This window comes from Mustela nigripes, chromosome 2, assembly GCF_022355385.1.
Source record: "Mustela nigripes isolate SB6536 chromosome 2, MUSNIG.SB6536, whole genome shotgun sequence".
In the NCBI taxonomy this organism is placed as follows: Eukaryota; Metazoa; Chordata; class Mammalia; order Carnivora; family Mustelidae; genus Mustela; species Mustela nigripes.
This window is the reverse complement of record NC_081558.1, coordinates 185,058,988-185,078,738: the sequence shown is the minus strand read 5'-3', so window position 1 is coordinate 185,078,738 and position 19,751 is coordinate 185,058,988. Positions and strand designations below refer to the sequence as shown.

At 36.1% G+C, this 19,751-nt stretch overlaps 1 protein-coding gene across 1 annotated transcript in view; it reads right to left on the bottom strand.

The window, feature by feature from the left end:
* Positions 1 to 19,751, bottom strand: part of GBE1 (1,4-alpha-glucan branching enzyme 1) — a 271,358-nt gene that overhangs the window by 104,901 nt on the left and 146,706 nt on the right. The window lies entirely within an intron of this gene.

Here is a 19,751-nt window from a genome sequence, read left to right as displayed (position 1 = left end):
GAATTAAATTCAAATAAAATGACTGATTTTAATATTTTGACTAGATATACATTGAAGTGCTTTTTTTTTTTTTTTAAAGTAACCTTTACAATATTCTCCATGGAGGTTAAATGAGGTTAAAAAAAATTGTCACTAAAGAGTGCTTTTTCCCATTACCTTGCTTACAAATTATTTAGAAATCTAGAAGACAGAACAGTACCAATTCTTAATACACAATTAACATTTTGACACAATTACAGTTTTGAAGTATAAAGTAAGTCATAAACAACAAGATATAATGCATCCCTATACTGGATAATGGCTAAGACATTCTGACTAAAATATAATATGATATAGTCAGAACTCATCTGGTATATGACAATTAGTTCAGAATTCAAGATTTAAGAGGGACATATACAAATGTACATTTGCTAAATAAATAAGAATTCAAAACCCTGTATTGCAACAGGAAAAACAACTAGGGGTGGGGAGACAGAAATCCATGCACTGGAAATAGAAGGAACCCCAAAGTATAATGTTCAAAAACACACTATATAGAAAAGTGAATGGATCTGTTCCGTGAACTTCCATGGGTTACAAACGGGTAGACAGATTTTTAACCCAATAAAACAAAACATTTTCAAATTGACAGACCTGTCCAAATATGGACTGGGCTACCTCATGAGATAAGTTTTACACTATTGAAGACATGTAAGAGCAAGCAGAATCAGGGCTACTGAACAAAGGACTATAGATTAAAACTATGATACAGAGGACTCTTTAAAATCTTATGTCTATGAATGATCAGCTATGAGGATTGTTTATAATGAGACAGCTCCCAGACTGAGAAAGAGAGCCTCTCAGAGTAAAAAAAATACAAGTATATAATGAATAACATTAGCTAGCCACAGAAATAAAGGTAACTAAGATGTAGTTTATAAATCCCCCCTCCTTTTTTTTTTGATGGGGAGTTAGGGCATACCCCAAAAATAATCAAGGTGACAAGTGTGACTTGTCAAAACCAGGATGCAGTGAAGAATGTGAGAAAAATCTCAAGAAGATTAATGTACTGAGGAAAGAGCAATGATCTGCATTATGCCTAGTAAAAGCAAACACTTTACTAATCTTACTAATACGCATTAGCCAGTACTAACCCAGCAGTGGTGGGAACAAAGGGACACTAGTTAGCGAACACAACTTTCCAGTTATACAGGAGTAATAGCCCTTGATAGGTAAGAATGGTTCATAAGAAATTTACTTTACTGAGATCATCTATCCTTTAAACCATGTAACTATTATAGTGTTATTTCTATGCTGTTTTAAAAATCCTTAGAATCACTTATTTGGATTCAAAAATTCTTTGGAGCAGAACAAAGGTTAACTTGCTTATTGAACACAAGGATCCCAATAACTTTTTAAGTTATATACTTCATCTACTATTATTAGATCATTAATTTTTTACATCTTTCTCTTATGAGTTCTGTATTTCCTCTATAGCTCATTCTCATCTGGTGGAGGGGATCTGAACTTAAAACTTAACTATCAGCTTTGAATCCTAATGATTTTAAATGGCATTGGTGTTCTAAGACTGCATGCACACCAGATGTCCTGATTTCACTAAGTTTAATCACAAGTTGCTTAAAAAAAAAAAAAAAAGTTTTATTTATTTATTTATCAGGGAGAAAAAGAGAGAGCCTGCACAAGCAGACAGAGTGGCAGGCAGAGGCAGAGAGAGAAGCAGGCTCCTTGCTGAGCAAGGAGCCAGATGAGGGACTTGATCCCAGGACCCTGGGATCATGAGAGATCCCATGAGAGAGAGAGATCATTGTGAGAGAGAGGAGGAAGCAGGCTCCCTCCCCACCGAGCAGAGAGCCCGATGTGGGGCTCGATCCCAGGACCCTGGGATCATGACCTGAGCCAAAGGCAGCAGCTTAACTGACTGAGCCACCTAGGCATTCCCACAAATTGATTTTTTTTTAAAGATTTTATTTATGTATTTGACAGACAGAGATCACAAGTAGGCAGAGAGACAAGCAGAGAGAGAGAGGAGAAAGCAGGCTCCCCGCTTAGCAGAGAGCCCGATGCGGGGCTCGATCCCAGGACCCTGAAATCATGAACCGAGCCGAAGACAGAGGCTCAACCCACTGAGCCACCCAGGCGCCCCCCCACAAATTGATTTTTATATAAAAATCTATTTGGGGGCACCTGGGTGGTTCAGTGGGTTAAGCCTCTGCCTTCGGCTCAGGTCCTGATCCCAGGGTCCAGGGATCGAGCCCCACATCAGGCTCTCTTCTCGGCAGGGAGCCTGCTTCCTCCTCTCTCTCTGCCTGCCTCTCTGCTGCTTGTGATCTCTGTCAAAAAAATGAATAAAATCTTTAAAAAAATTATAAAAAAAAACCTATTTGAAAAGTTATTACATATGTTAATATGTTTTTTTAAAATAAAGACTACTAACAAGTCCCTATGAGAGGTAACAGTTAAATAACTATTAACATTTTCCTATATTTTTCTCCCAGCCACTCTGTTCATTTGCAAAGAGGCTTTTAATTTTTTTTTTTTCAAATTCTATTTAAATTCCAGATAGTTAACATGTCAGGCTTTTAAATTATTTATTTATTTTTTTAAGAGATTTTATTTTTATTTATTTGAGAGAGAGAGACAGTGAGAGAGAGCATGAGCGAGAAGAAGGTCAGAGGGAGAAGCAGACTCCCCATGGAGCTGGGAGCCCGATGTGGAACTTGATCCTGGGACTCCACGATCATGACCTGAGCCGAAGGCAGTCGTCCAACCAACTGAGCCACCCAGGCGTCCCGGCTTTTAAATTTTTTAATTAAACTCTTGCTTTTGAGATATAGATTATCATACAGTTATAAGAAATAATAAAGAGAGATCATGTATGGGCTTTACCTGGTTTCCCTAAATGGTAACATTTGGAAAGATAACATACAGTATCACAGCCAAGGTATTGGCATTGATATAATCAAGATACAGAACAATTACATTGCTAGAAGTAGCCCTCTGAGGCCCTTTTATGGTCCCAACATTTTCCTTCTGCCTTCCCATCACTATCCTTGACCCCTGGCAACACTAATTCATCCTCCATTTCTTTATTTTGTCACTACAAGAGTGACATATATGGAACCAAATACCATGTATGTGCCCTTTGGGACAGTTTCTTCTCCACTTAGCCTAATCCTCTGGAAATTAATCCAAATTGGTGTATATACCATTCAGAGTTCCTTTTTTTTTTTTAATTTTTTTTTTAATTTTTTATTTTTTATAAACATATATTTTTATCCCCAGGGGTACAGGTCTGTGAATCACCAGGTTTACACACTTCACAGCTCAGAGTTCCTTTTTATTGCTAAATCATATTCCATGGTATGAAGGTACAACAATTTGTTTAACCAATCATCCACTGAAGCAGACTTGGGTTGTTTCTGGGTAATGGCATTATGAAAAAGCTGCTATAAACACTGATGAAGATGTTTTTGTGTGAGGAAAAAAAAATTAATTTCTTTGGTATAAATATCCCAAAGTGCAATTATTGGGTTGTATGGTAGATGCATATTTACTTTTACAACTACCACACTGTTTCACAGAGTGATTGTAAGATGTTACATTTCCCCCAAGATTAAACATCTCCCCGCATGCTCACCAGCACTGGTGTCATCACTATTTTTCATCTTAGGCATTTGGATAGGTATGTGGTAATATCTCATTATAGTTTTTAGTGGCTAATGACACCGAATGCTTTCTCATCTCTGTGTGTGTATACACACACACACACACACACACACACACACACACACACACCGTTCATGTCCTCTATTTTCCATCTTTTGTTTGTTTTGTGGGTTTTTTTGGTTTGTTTTACTGTGGAGTTTTGAGACATCTTTATACATTCTAGATTTGAGATATCTGTGGGCATATGGTTTGCAAACACTTTCTGCCACTCTGTAGCTTTTCTTTTCATCATCTTAACCAGATCTTGTATTGTAATTTTGACAATTTGCTAATTTTTCCTTGTATTGATTATGCTTGTGGTATCAAGTTTAAGACCTCTTTGACTACCTCTACATTCTGAAGATTTTTCTCTCATTTTTTTTGTTTCCCTAAATGTTGTCCAGTTTTATGTTTTACATGTTAGTTCATGATCTATTTTGAAATAACTTTTATATAAAGTATAAAATTTAGGTAGAGGCTAATTTTTTGCCCACTGATGTCCAATTGCTCCAGCATCATTTGTTGAAAAGTCTATCCTTCCCCCCATTGAGGTGCTTTTGTAATTTTGTCAAAGATTACTTGGGCATCTTCATACAGGTCAATTTCTGGATTCTCTATTCTGTTCCTTGAATCTCTGTCCATCCCTCCACTGCAACTACACAGTCTTGGTTACTGTAACTATATGGTAAGTCTTAAAATTGGGAAGATTGATTCCTCCCATTTCATTCCTCTTTGACAAGATTTCTTTAGAGTAGCTAAAACCTTTTAGCTTCTTATATAATTTTAGAATAATCTGCCTTTTTGTATAATTTTAGAATTATCTTCTTTATATTGATAAAAAATCTTGATGAGATTTTGATAGGAATGATCTTAAACTTTTTTATTTGAGAAGAAATGACATCCTTGTTATGTTGACTCTTCTAACCTATGACCACACAGGCATTCCATTTCCCATCTTTTTATTTCATTTCACTGGTGTTTTATAGTTTTCAGCATACAGTCCTGTATATATTTTAATAGATTTGTACCTAAATATTTCTTTTATAAGGAAAAGAGATGGAAAATAGGAGGGAGGAAGAAAGAGAAGGAATGACAAAGGAAGGGGGTAGGAAAGAAGGGAGAGGAATTAAAAATGATACCATATAAATTTTAATTATCATAGATTCATTGCTAGTGTATAGCAACATCTGATTTTTGTGTATTTTTCTTGGATCTTGCAACATTGCTAAACTTCTTAGATATTGGAGGATTTTTATTTGTCTGTATTCCTTGAGATTTTCTACATATCATCTGTAAATAGGTATAATTTTATTTCTTCTATTCCAATCCATCTTCTCTTCCATTCCTTTCCCTTTCTTTTTTTCATTGGTTAGTTCTTCCAATACTATGTTACATAAGCACAGTGAGAGCAGACTCAGTGAGCATGCTAGAGCATTTTTAAATGTAAGTACTGAGAAATTGTTTTCCAAAAGGATTTTAGAAAAGTATATACCATGAAAAGTACTGCACAGAAGTTAACCCTACTCCTAGAGAGGGTGGACTAGTTCATTTCAGAAGATCCCTACAACTCCATAGTCCATTAATTCCAGTGACACCATTGAGGATTATTTATCATATTAATTTTTAAACATGACTGTATTAGTCTAGGTGCTCTAGAGAAACAGAACCAACAGAATGTATGTGGACACAGATGAGGACACTTATTATAGGAACTGGCTCATGCAGTTGGGGAGGCAGATAAGTCCCACAAAGCCTTCTGCCAGCTGGAGAACCAGGAAAGCCAATGACATAATTCAGTTCAAGGGGAGATGATGGTATAACTCCCAGTCCCAAGCTGAGTGTCAGAGAACCATGGTGCTACTGCTATGACTTCTGGGGTCCAAAGGCCCAAGAACCTGGAATTTCAATGTCCAAGGGTAGGAAAAGTAAGATGTCCCAACTCATAGAGAGAAAGAATTTGCCCTTTCTTCACCTTTTTGGTCTACTCAGGTGCTAACAGTGTTGGATGATACATGGGCCACACCGGTGGGCAGGCCTCTTTACTCAGTTTACTGAACTGAATGTTAATCTCTTCCAGAGACACCCTCATAGACACACCCCAAATTTATGTTTACCAGCTATCTGGACATCCTGTAGCTGAGTTAAGTGGATACAAAAACTTAATCATCAAAATGACAGAGAATCACTAACTTTGAATATCAACGACAAGTTTCTTTTGCCTCTGACATTCTCAGTTAGCACCTGTTTCTCTCACTTGGTTCGCTTGGACATTATTACCTCCCTTCTTTCCCATAGCTCAGAAATTTCATTGGTGACATCTCTTACACTGATATTCCTTCGTATGAACAGTTTAGGGATGAGTTTATGCCAAGCTACACTTTATAACTACGGGATAAGTCCTAGAGAAAGTAAAATTACTTACATGCCTACTGGAAAAGTTATGACTAGAGCTAGAGATATTTGTGTTCCATTATTGATTTTTACCTTTGAGTAAATCTACTCATCAGGCACTTTCTGGGCCTGAGAAACTGCTACATACCCAGAAACACCTGACCTAATACATCCTTGAAAATGTCTGAACTTATATATGAGACACTTTTCAAACACTGATTCTTTCTCGCAAAATAATAAGATAGGTAAACAATTATTGTAATTTTGCAACCTATTTAAAGAAAGAGTAATTTTTAACTCACTTATTTTTCAAAAGAAATCTTCTAAGTGATAAAGTCATTAATAGTGCTGATATTGACAAATTGGTGTTGACACACTGGCCATACAAAAATCAGCTTAAATAATCTATATTTTACGCCGATATTTAGCATTATGGCTGAACTATAACTGTGATATTCATTCTATGGAAAATATATCCTTACCATTATCAAAACCTGTATTAACTTGACTCAAATTTATCTTGTAAATAGATCTGTACATACATATATATTTAAAAAATCTATAACTTTGCCACTTAAACTCAGAATGAACATAGTATTTTATGGTCTTCTGCTAAATTTGACCATGTTGAAATCAGAATAAAGAGAAATGAGAATAATACATTTGACAGATATTAAATGTACAATTACAGGCTATTATGTTAATTAAATAAAACTGACAATTATTCTGTATTTACGTGCATATTTCTGTATTTTTATATTTATATAAATATAAAATGTCTACATTTAAAATTTTTATATTTATATTATTTATAAATAAGATAATTATGGCAGTTAATTATATGCCATGATAGATATGATAATGAGATGTAGGTTGGAACTTATAAATAATTTAACACTTAACATATATTTCATGGAAGGTGGGTAAGATAAGTACTTGATAAAAATCGTGATTTTATGTGGAATGGAGAAAAACTGTACAGCAAATAATTATATACATAATGTTTGAAAATTATCCTCTAGGTCAGAGGCGTTCACATTTAAAAATTCTTTGGGGACCTAATTAAAATAGAGAGTTATCACTTTAAAAAAATGTGATCAAGAGATTTAATTTTAACTTTGCATGTTTATTTTGACATTTTTAAATGCATTTTAATGTGAGGAAGCAAAGCATCATTTTACACTTAAAATAGTTTTTCTATTTACTTTTTAGCAGTAGGTCTTTTTAGTAGGTCTCTTAGAGTAAAACCTTTCCATCATAAGTAAAACAGTTAAGTATTAAAATGTCATGCCACAAAGATATACACAAACTTATAAACTAAAATATCTCTATAGTTAGGAGGAAGTGGACTTTTTAAATCAGTTGATACATTAAAAATATCTCATGACTTCCTATTTGTTAAAAAAAAGTACTGCTTTCATAAATTACTCAGTGCACACATGAATTAAGATCAAATGATATAAGATATATCAATTAAAAAATCTGTACTATATGGCAACATGGTAAGATGAAAATATTGGGAGAAGGGGGTGGGATTATGGACATTGGGGAGGGTATGTGCTTTGGTGAGTGCTGTGAAGTGTGTAAACCTGGTGATTCACAGACCTGTACCCCTGGGGATAAAAATATATGTTTATAAAAAATAAAAAATTAAAAAAAAAATAAAAAATAAAAAATAAAAAATTAATTTTAAAAAAATACTCAAAAATCTGTAACTTTGAATGATACATTTCTCAAGAAATGTATTGAGTACTACTCTCTCAGGATCCATATTTTTATTTTAGGTATAATTCTAATGGCTAATAAGAATGTGGATTGGATATGAACTGGGGAGGGTATGTGCTATGGTGAGTGCTGTAAAGTGTGTAAGCCTAACGATTCACAAACCTGTACCCCTGGGACAAATAATACAATATATGTTTATTTAAAAAAAAAAAAAGACTCTCTCTCTCTCCCTCTCCCTCTGTTCCTATCCCCAACATGCGCACTCTCTCTCTCAAATAAAGCTTTAAGATTAAAAAAAAAAAAAATTTGCATTAGAGAGTAAACATATGATGTGGAAAAGAAATCAAAAGGTAGGTCACTGAGGGGACCTGGTTGGCTCAGTCAGTAGAGCATGCAACTCCTGATCTCAGGGTTGTGAGTGTGAGCCCCATGCTGGCCATGGTGCCATTTAACAAACAAACAAACAAAAAACTCCAACCAAACAAACAAATAAAAAGGCAGGCCACTGGAATGATCTGTTGTCCAGTAGGAAAGACTAACATGGGGAGTTTTCAATGTTATACATTATTAGGCCTACAAATACAGTATTTAAGAAGGGGAATTCCAGATTAAATCTGTTGGAATGAAGGGGAAGGAAAGCATTTAAGGAGGCAGGGACCGAGATGGTAATGGGGAGGTTTTTATGAAAATTTCCTACAAGGCGAGATAGTTATTGAAATATAAGGTCTTGAAATAAAAGATATTCCAGAAAGAACAGTAAAGGAAAGAGAGCATTTCAAAGGAGAAGGAATGGCATGGGTAAAGACATGGTTTTTGGCATGGTTTTGGTGTGTGAGAGGAACTCCACATTTTAGTATTTGTAGAATTTAGAGAGGCAGAAAGAGATCAGATATTAATAAGAGCTCCCAGGTTTTGAAGAACCTAGAATTCATCCTATGGTACAATTACCTTAAAAATGTGATCCTTCCCCCTCTAGGTCTTCCGTGAGATACCTCAGCACCCAGTGGATATGAATTGAGGTGCTGAGGGAGTAGACAATTGAAGAAATACTCTACCTTGATGGCACAAGACGCAGATAGGAATAATGCATTGCAACTCTTGTCTGTTCTTAAGATTTGTGTGCTTCTTCCCAGAGACTGGCTAAGGACATACAAACAGTATGGGAGAAGAAACACAGCCATATCCCTATTATAAATGCCTTTTAAAAATAACGCCATCTTTTTAATATGTGTGTTTTCTTAAAATATAGAATTAAGTTCTTCATTATATCATAAAGCTGTAATGAATGTATCCAGGGACTCGTAGTTTTTTCCACGTAGAAACAATATAAGGAGTTAGGATTCTGTTGACACATCCCAGGTACTAACCCCAACATATGCACTCATGCACACACACATCTGTATACATTCTTATACAATGCGTGCGTACACACACACACAGACACACCAGGCTTTCTTGACATACATAGCTGCAAACTGGAAAACATCCTTGTGTTGTCTACTACTAACTGCAATTCTAACCACCTAGTGAACAATGGCATTTTTTGTGCTCAGGACCCTCCAGGCATTCTAAGGAATCCCTCCTTCAGTGGGACTAGAAACAGTAAGGATAATATCTGAGAAATACTTGGGATCATATTTGATATGGATAAACTGGCACATAAAACCCTGTTTTCTATGTCTTTAAGTCCCATATTTCTATCTCATAGTAATTGAACAAGTATCAGGCTGTTACATCATGTATAAGGAGGAGGCAGCCTCAAGTGTGAGAGACTCTACAACAGACATTAGATCTCCATATTTGCACAGTACACTCTAGACACATCCATGTTGTTGTAAATGACAAGATTTCATTCTTTTTATGACTGAATAATATTCCACCACATATATAACACATCATCCTTATCCGTTCCTCTATCGATGGACACTTGGGCTGCTTCCATAATTTGGCTATTGTAAATAATGCTGCAATAAACATAAGGGTGCATATTCTTTGGGTAAGCACCCAGTAGTGTCACTAATTCAGAATTTTAGCCTGACTATTCCACCAAAAACCATTTTTAGTCCAAATAAGTGCCTATCAGTCCCAATCAGCAGTCTTGGGCCCTGCCAACACAGCTGGCATCCCTGGACACTCCCTCCTGTTTCACCTGCAGACCCTTCCCTGTGTTCCTAGTTACCTTCTGTTTTGTCTTCCTAATCTTTGTGTGTGAGAGTAACTCAGAGCTCAGGGTTGTACCATATTTCTCCTCACCCTTATTCTTTAAGTGCTTCTGATACAATCTCACAACGTGAAATAACTTCTTTTTAAAGATTCATTTACTTCAGCTGGGGAGGGGGGAGATGGAGAATGTGGGGAGGGGTAGAGGGAGAGAATCTTCAAGCTGACTCCCTGCTTAGCATGGGGCCAAGTTGGGGCTCGCTATCACAATCCATGAGATCATGACCTGAGCCAAAACCAAGAGCCCATTGCTCAACCAACTGAGCCACCCGAGCACCCCTTGCAATAACTTCTATTAATATAGATAACTTCTAGTAATTGCCAGGTCACTGATTCTACCTCTGCCCTATACCTCTCTTCCTCCAACCTTAACCTATAGTAGGCAGAATTATCTTTTCAATACAGTTACACCATTCCCACGATCCAAACATTTTAACGGCTTCCCATCAAACAGAGAATAAGTTGACTAAAATAGAAGAAAATCCAAACTCCTTATAAGGGCCTATAAGGCTTTCCACGATCTGGCAACTGTCAAACTCTCTGGATTTTCCTAAAATTCGCTCTTGCTTACCATTCTACATCTCTCTTGCCTTCTCTTGAATGCACCAAGCCCATTTACTCCCCAAACAGGGACTCCACAGTTGCTTTTCTTTTCACAGTTTACAGTGGATTTTACACTGAACCCTCACATTTGGGTCTCTGTTTAAATATCACCTCTTCCAAAATGTTTACCTTGACTACACCGAAAGACAGTTGCCATGTAACATGCCACTGACCTAGCTGGTTTTGGTTTTCTTCATGGTACCTGCTACTACCTGGCAATTTGCTTTGTATATCTGCCTTCCCCACATCAGGGCTCTGAGGACTGGTGTCTTACTGGTTTTTTAATGCTTCATTCCCAGAGTTTAGGAATGTTGGGTACATAGAAAGTACTCATACATTTTTTTTTGTTAAATAAACAAGTTAGTTAAATCAGAGCTTGTGTACACCAAAAATATTTTTGGTAAGTGATTCTCAGCAACATACTACTTAATCATCAGTATCTGTCCATCAGGCCTCTGACCCCTAACACTTATTTACTCATTTTAAAAAGCTAAGACCCTGAGAAGTTCACTTTATGTACATATTAAATACACATACACACACACACTTATGTTCGCTAAAGACATTTTACAGACTTTCTAACATAAAAAATGTATTCCATATACATTTTTAAAACAAAACTTCCTTTGCTTTAAAACAAATCCAGCAATGTATATTCTTGCCCTATTTTCTATCAATTTTAGGTACGTGGAGATTATGAGTTGTAGTTACTTGAAAGAAACCAAAATATTAATTTGATGACTAACCTGTATAAACATTTGGATTTTAGATGTGTCTACACAAACACACACACACACACACACACACACACACACACATAAATCATGAGAAAACACAAGAAAACAACCCAGTGCATATTCAAATGAGCAATGTCTATGCTATATCTATATGGTTAGTACAGTACCTGTATGTCTGATGCAATATTCATATGCTATATCTATATGGCAAGGCAATTTATAAAGACACACAAGAATCACCTTCTGCTTTCTGCGGGATGTTAATGCATCCTACGCAAAGAGTGGATAAAAGGACCAAACCTCCCTCAGGTCTGTTCCCACTGTTTCTAAAGTACTTAGGTTTATGCTCAAATGGCCTCCAAGGTTCACATTTCTTAAGGCAAATTTGTAGCCAGAGCCATTTTTTTTTTAAATGCTGAAATTATCAGCACAGTAGGAAAACAAACCAAACAGAGGGAAGACAAAAAGGAGGACCAAAGAGAAGACCACAGCTAATCTGACACGTACCCAAATTCTCCCTTGCCTTAGAATCTTGCCCTCCCTTGTATTATTATTTAAAAAAAAAAAAAAAAAAAAAGTGGAGGGAGACAGAGGAGAGAGGAACAAAGACCAGGAGGGAGGGCAGGAGAGGAAAGAAAGAAGGGAAAGGAGGAAGAATGGACCCTTTCCTGAGGAAAGAACAATCTTTTATTCCTGCCTTGATGGGAAAAATTTCTAAGTCTTTACCAATTCAGAGATTACTACTTTAGACACAAAGGTTAGTTTCTCTTCAAACGTATCTGGCTCTGAATGAAGTTTTAATTTTTGCATTGGCTATGATATTTTAATACTTACACTTTAATTTCTTTTAGCAACTGGGGCCTATGAAGACTTTTAAAAAAGAACACAGAAATAATTTCCCTTCAGCTCATTCCAGAAATTGACAAGCATGAATTAAAAAATTAAGTCCTTAAAGTTTTTTTTATTTTTGGATATCTTCTTTTAAACATCATAAAGCTGAAATTGCCAAATGTACAGCTGAGATCTATATGAGAGTGAGAGAGAGGGAGAGAGAACACAGAAAAGAAGTGGGAGAATAAAGGCGGGTAGACAGACTTTTGATGGGCTGGTAGGGGAAGACTGATACATAGTATTTTCTTTAAATAAGTATAAATCCTAAAGCAGGCTGTGCTATTATTCTCCACTTGGGGAAATAATAGTAAAGAAGTTTCATTTCTCTAAAATGTATACTATATATAAAGAGTCCTATATGTTGATGAGGTTTGGGAGTTGTGGAGAAGAGATGGAAATGAAAAGAGCTCAGTGAAGTAAATAATTAAAAATGATGAAAAGCACCCATCAGGAAGGAGCCCACAGCTTGGACACAGAATAACTTGAATGCCAAAGTCAGTCTATCCTAATTCCTTCCCCTAATGGACTACATGTTACTGTCACTCTACCTTCATCGGTGAAAGGATAGTGAAAATTTTTATTTTACTTCATGGATGCAAATTTCAACAGGACATTCTTTACAAAAATATAAAGCCACCATTAACAACGTTTATAATATGGAATTTTCACATGTACACTGATACTGTGGGATATCTCCTAAATATGAGATTATAAAAAAATAGGTAAGTGATAACCATTTTGAGATACAGAATGAGAATATAATCACAAATTTTAACCACAGATTATCATAAATAAAGGAAGGATGAAAAGAGGAAGCCATGAGCAAGCACTCCAGGGAAATTTAGACTGGTGAAGTTAAGAAGGGGCTTTTACTCCGTGGACTGGAAAATGAACAGGAGATGGCCATACAGGGGAAATACTGCAGGCAGAGGGAGAAGCATGAACAGAGGTCCCAGTGGATGAAAAGCAGCAGAGGGGTAAGAGATTAATAAGTGAGATAAAGAATATGTTTGGATGAGATGAGATTCAGGTCCTTCAAAAACTTCTTAAGCCATATTAAGATTTTTTTTAATCTTTTGAAAGTGCACTGAAGTACTCTGAGGTCAAAGAAATTTGAGAAATGAAGTATTATTGTATAGCACTTACTTGGAGGTTCGAAACGCACATTAACTAATTAACCATTCCAAGAATTTCAACTATAAAGAAATGGGTTGAACTTGATTCAATTCAGGGTTTTCCAAATTTATTCGAGCATTGAACATTCTTCATATGACACACATTGATATCCTGCTGAACGTTCCTCCTTGGTGGATGATTTCCCAAAGTAGTTATATTAGAACAAAGAGCAGTGACAAATCTAGATGCTATTGTTACTTTATGAATTAACTGAAACACCATTTGTTACATCTGGGAATAAAAGGAGCTAAAATATTCAAAAAGTAGTACTTTGTAGAGAAAATGGGTTTCATTGCTACTCAGTTGGACAAACATTTGACAGTCTACTCTGGTAGTTTCTGAGGGATTGTGCCTATCAATAGGGTTCTAAGATGTATAATACCTATATTCTAATTTGGGAGGCTTTGAAAGCATAAACACATTCATTTATTTATCCATCCAACAAATTTGTGTCTAAATGAGTCAAGCACTCTTCTAGCCTTGAGGGCTAATGAGAGAAACAAGACAAACATTGTCTTTGCCTTGTTGAAGTTTACATTCATGCTTGGTGCAGAGAAGAAAATCTAAATAATAATATAATCCAGTAACTGATATCATAAAACACATATTCACAGGTAAGGGAGCAAAGAGTGAAGGCAGATCATCAAATAAGAGCATTTAACTCAGGGTGGGGGATAGGAAAGACAATCCTGATTTGAGAAATAATTTAAACATGGTATAAAGAGGGACTGTAATTGCTAAATGGATATACGTTCACAGTTCGCATGACACATAAATTTGAGCTCAATAACAGTATGACAGTCTGGCTGTGGAGCAAACCATAGAAGCTTTAAGATACAAAACGAATTCTCATATTCCAGGAACTATGCTAAGAATTATCCATATTTTTAATATTTAAAATCTTCCAACAGCTCTATGGGGTGGGCTCCTTTCTAATCACCACTTTAGAGATGGATGTGGACACTAGAATATTTAAAATTATGTATGTGGTTTGCATTATATTTCTTTGGGGCAGTATTATTCTATATGTGCCTCAGCAGGACTGCTGGGCTTCTAGTTTGCATTCTTAATTAATGTACGCCTCCCCTAAGCTTTCCCATCACTCCCACTGCCCCTGCCAGCCAGCAGCCTGGCAGCCTAGAAGGCACCCTCCCTGCTTCTCTCACCACCCCTCTGGCCTGAAAGTGTTTGCTATGTTTATCCACTTTATTTTACTTTACTTTATTTATTTACTTTATGTATTATTTATTTTTTATTATTTATTATTTACTTTATTTTACTTTACTTTATTTATCCACTTTACTGTTTTGTTTATTTGTTTTTTAAAGAAACCACAATTTAGATGCAAGTTCTTAGCAAAAGTTTCTTATATATATATATATATATATATATAAAAGAAACAAAGGTTTCATATATTTATATATACACACACACACACACACACACATATATATATATATATACATACCCCTGATGTTTTTTCTTTCTGACAAAGTGTTGTTAAGAGTTGCCTTATAGGGCGCCTGGGTGGCTCAGTGGGTTAAGCCGCTGCCTTCGGCTCAGGTCATGATCTCAGGGTGCTGGGATCGAGCCCCGCATCGGGCTCTCTGCTCAGCAGGGAGCCTGCTTCCCTCTCTCTCTCTCCGCCTGCCTCTCTGTCTACTTGTGATTTCTCTCTGTCAAATAAATAAATAAAATCTTTAAAAAAAAAAAAAAAAGAGTTGCCTTATAATAAGCTAGCACGGGCTTCCCTTGACCTACAGTTTGTCCTTCTTGCTTCTGCCATGAGTATATATATATATCTCAATATGTAGATTTCCTCAATAAATGTACTGTTTTACTGAGACTGTCTTAAAAGGCACTTACTTCTTCTGTTGCTCTTTAAAATCAAGGAGACGTTAACATAATTCTGAGTGATAATATCATACAATGAGTTTAAGTTTATAAAATTCTCATTGCTAATCCAAGGAAAAAATAATTGCAATGTCATATTTAATCTATAAAAGTATCATTGTCCATATCATATTTGAGTCACTACTTAATTTACTACTACTCTTGGAAGTTTGGTAGAATCTGATATTGCCACGACTCAGGGCACATCCTAGGTTACAGAGATAGCTCCAGGGGCCCAGTGATGATATCCATCTCAAATGTCTATTCCTTTGGTCTGTATGATAATTTCAAAATTTTAAATTAATGGCTATTAGTTTGCAACCTCAGGAGCCTCCTAGGTGTGATCTGAAACTGGAATACGTGAAAGGTGGGGAGAGCCCAAGAAAGAGGCAGGCCACTCCAAATTGGGAGGTGGCAGTTTTAATAAGGAGGGAACTTACTCACATACAGGGCTTGTCTTGGGCAGCTACAAGATGAGTGGATCTCCATACCTGTCCCCCAGAATCTTGAAAGTTTGTATATGGGCCTTAACTGTGTTCAGGTACATATACTGTCTAGGTAGTCTCAGCACCACCTCACTACCTCAAGGCTTTGTCCATGGAACAGCTTCCACTACGGAAACGGGAGGCAGAATGTATATTCCAAGGACAGGAGCGGGGTGAGGAGCCTGAGTCCAGCTTTGCATGTCAACACATGGTTAAAACCTCTTGCTTACCTCTTCAAACGACCCAAGACATTTAAAAATGGAGAGATTTCAAATAAAGTGTGGACTTCTGACTTGTGACTTTTCTCACATGGAAACAGGCAGGCGCTGTGAGCAGCAGCCCCTTTCGACTAAACCTCTTTGCTCCAGCTGCCAACAGCACCAGGTGGCCTGCTTCCCTCAGTTACCTGCCTGGTCCGTGAGCTTAGCCCTGCTTACCTTCCTTAGTAAAAATCTGAAAGGACAACTCCAAACTTTCCTTAACACTCTATGCTCTAGTTTACCATGCATTTTCAGTTTTTATTTAAAATAGTCTGAACAACTGCCCTATGGCACATAAATAATATCATTATGAGTTCTTTTTTTTTTTAAGATTTTATTTATTTATTTGTCACAGAAAGTGGGAGCCCAAGCAGGGGAGCAGTAGGCAGAGGGAGAAGCAGAGTCCCTGCTGAGCAAGGAGCCTGATGGGGGACTTGATCCCAGGACCCTGAGGGCATGCATGACCTTAGCAGAAGGAAGGCAAACGCTTAACCATCTGAGGCATCCAGGAGTCCTTCATTATAAGTTCTTTACACATTAAACAGTTTGAAGTGTTAAGTTACTTAGTTCACCATCCAAGTAACCTAATTCCAAACCACCTATTTTATATTATACCAGATCTTCACTATACACACACACACACACACACACACACACGTATATGTATGTATGTATGTATGTATGTTTTGTTTTTTGGCTGGCAGTATCTTTTGTAGCTTCCTTCCCTGAATTCAGTTGGAAAGAACAGGCAACGCGACCAAATCAATACTGTGCAGTGTCACCTTCATGGAAAGCAAATTCGATAATAAAAAGCTTATAAGACAGAGAAAGCTTGAGATCGCTTTAGTTTAAATAAAATATATTCTGTAAACAATGAATTATTAACTTCACTTCATATTTAATATATAAACAACACATATAACATTAAAATTAAAAACTAAATAATATCTATGTAGAATGTCACACAGTGGTATAAGCACAATGGAGAAAAATTAGACGAGAGTAGGAGAGAGGGACGAGAGGAGTCATTTTCTAACAGGCAGTCATAGACGGAAGTTCAATAATGCCTCCAAATTGAATGCCCCTTAACAATGGTGACCACTGAAATCGTCATGATCACCATCGCTCCATAAAGACCAGAAGAACACACCTGGACACCTAGTCCGCCGCATTTGCTATCTTTAACACAGTACCAAGTTATAGAAAAGTCGGTTATTATGCTGTTTTGTTTCCTGAAGCACTGAGAGAAAATGTTAACTCTTACTGTTCCTGAGTTTTACTGATGCTTTCAGCTGACAGAATTTTGAAAGGCTACACAGGTGAAGGTCTAATCTTTGGAAGATACATTAACCTGGAAGGAGACAATGAAATAAATCCTGAGGCTGAGGGTTTCTTTTACTAACAATGAAAGAAAAAGAAGACAGACTGAAGACTTGAGGTAAAACCAAACAGGGATATCTCACACATCACAAAATGTGGAGGGGAAATTCGGGAGTTAGAGAAAAAGAGGCCTGATGGCTAATCTATATGAATAGGGGAAAAGCCTTCAAAAATGAATAATCCTTATATTACTTATAAATGTGTGCTTCCAAAATTATGAAATACTCATATTTTCTGAAAATAATTGGCTCAGTACAACATGGATTATTTATCTACCCCTTAATGTTAAGGAAATCTTTCGGCTAGGAAGCTATGAAATATTACTTTGTAACTTCAAAACTGCTAGTCCATACCCTAGAAAACAGACATGCTTAAACAAGTCATCTTGTTATCCACAGATGGAAAATAGATTTTTTTTCCACTTTTTACTTACTTGTTTAAAAAGGTCATTAATAAAACCAGCTATTATTCTTATAGACTCCATGTCATTTCCACACTCAAATGAATAATCATTGAACGGGGACCTTCAGACCATTTTCACTAACGTGGACCACTGTCTTAACCTAAAGAAGCTACTATTAGAGCGATGCACAGTGTTTTCAAATTTAAGGCAAATTACCAAGTAGAACTGTCCTACTGTTTGGATTTGAGAATGAGTGCTACAGATGAGTAAGACCAAAACACTCAAGATATTTTCACAATATCCCCGTGCACCTAAATTTTAGACTTGAGGGGAACAAACGGGGCAGATAATGCCAGGAACAAAGTTCACACAAAGACTGTAAATCCTCACCCCTGTGCTATACTCTGCATCAACAGAATGCAGAGTATTCTGCTAGGCTGAATAATCTTATAAAACCTGTGACTGAGTTATATTTCTACTATTCACACTCAAATCCAGACAGATTAGATTGATAGAGCAACTTTCTTAATCTCTTTTACAAAAGAGAATTAGTCTGTCTGAATTTTGAATCTAACTCTCCTTCTTTGAAATTGTAGATTTAGTCATTTTCCTTAATCAAGCTGAAATAAGGTTCTGGCTTATACAACAAACAAATACAAAAAAAAAAAAAAAGAAACAAATACTATGAAAGAAGAAAACAATTAAGACTTTTTATGGAATATCTAGCATTCACTGAAGCTACTAACAATCTAACTGTGAGACTGTAATATTCTTAATGAAGAATAGGCTATTATTTGCTTGTTTTTAATTGTCTGTCTTTGGAATGGTTAGCTGTTTGCTAAATCTACCTTCAAAACTGTCTTTTGATCATTCATCATTTGCTCTACAAAAATCATCTTTTTTACTTTTCATGAATTTATAAAGCAAATAGGACAGATATATGTCTGTCTAAAGCGATGATGTATTACCCTCAATTAAAAAATATGAAATGTTCGAAAATCAATCCAAGAAATTAAAAACATATATTATATTTTAGGGTTTGTCCTACATTTAAATATATTGAAAATATCACATCTCTGAAGACATGACACTTGGTAGGTGTTTAACATTTGTTAAACAAGTCAATAGAAAAAATGAATTATTCAAAAAAAATGAATTTTTCAGAAAAAGTAGTTTATTTTTTAAAAATCTATGATTTTAACCTAAGAATAGTTTATTTTTAAAAAGTCTATGATGTTAACCTTAATCTAACTAAAAATGGTCTAATTCAGTGATTTGTAAACTTTTTTTTTTTAAAGATTTTATTTATTCATTTGTCAGAGAGAGAAATCGAGCGAGAGCAAGCACAGGCAGACAGAGTGGAAGGCAGAGTCAGAGGGAGAAGCAGACTCCCTGCGGAGCAAGGAGCCTGATGTGGGACTCGATCCGAAGGCAGCCGCTTAACCAACTGAGCCACCCAGGCGTCCCTTTGATTGTGTACCCTATCAGTGAAAACTTTTCAACACATTCTTCCCTATACACCTATTTATTAACTGTATATATGTGACCCTTTAGTAATAGATTAAGTGCACTGTTAACTTATACACACAAAGAAACTAATTTTATTTAATTTTTTAAAAATTTTTTTAAAGATTTTATTTGTTAGAGAAAGAGAGAGAGAGGCTGAATGAGAGAGAGCACAATAGGAAGGAGGGTCAAAGCGAGAAGCAGACTCCTGCTGAGCAGGGAGCCCGATATAGGGCTTGATCCTGAAACTGCAGGATTATGACCTGAGCTGAAGACAAACACTTCACTGACTGAGCCACCTAGGTACCCTAAAACTAATTTTGGAAATAAAGATAAAATAATTAAGGGTCTGGTTAAAGTTAAAAGTCACTTTGAT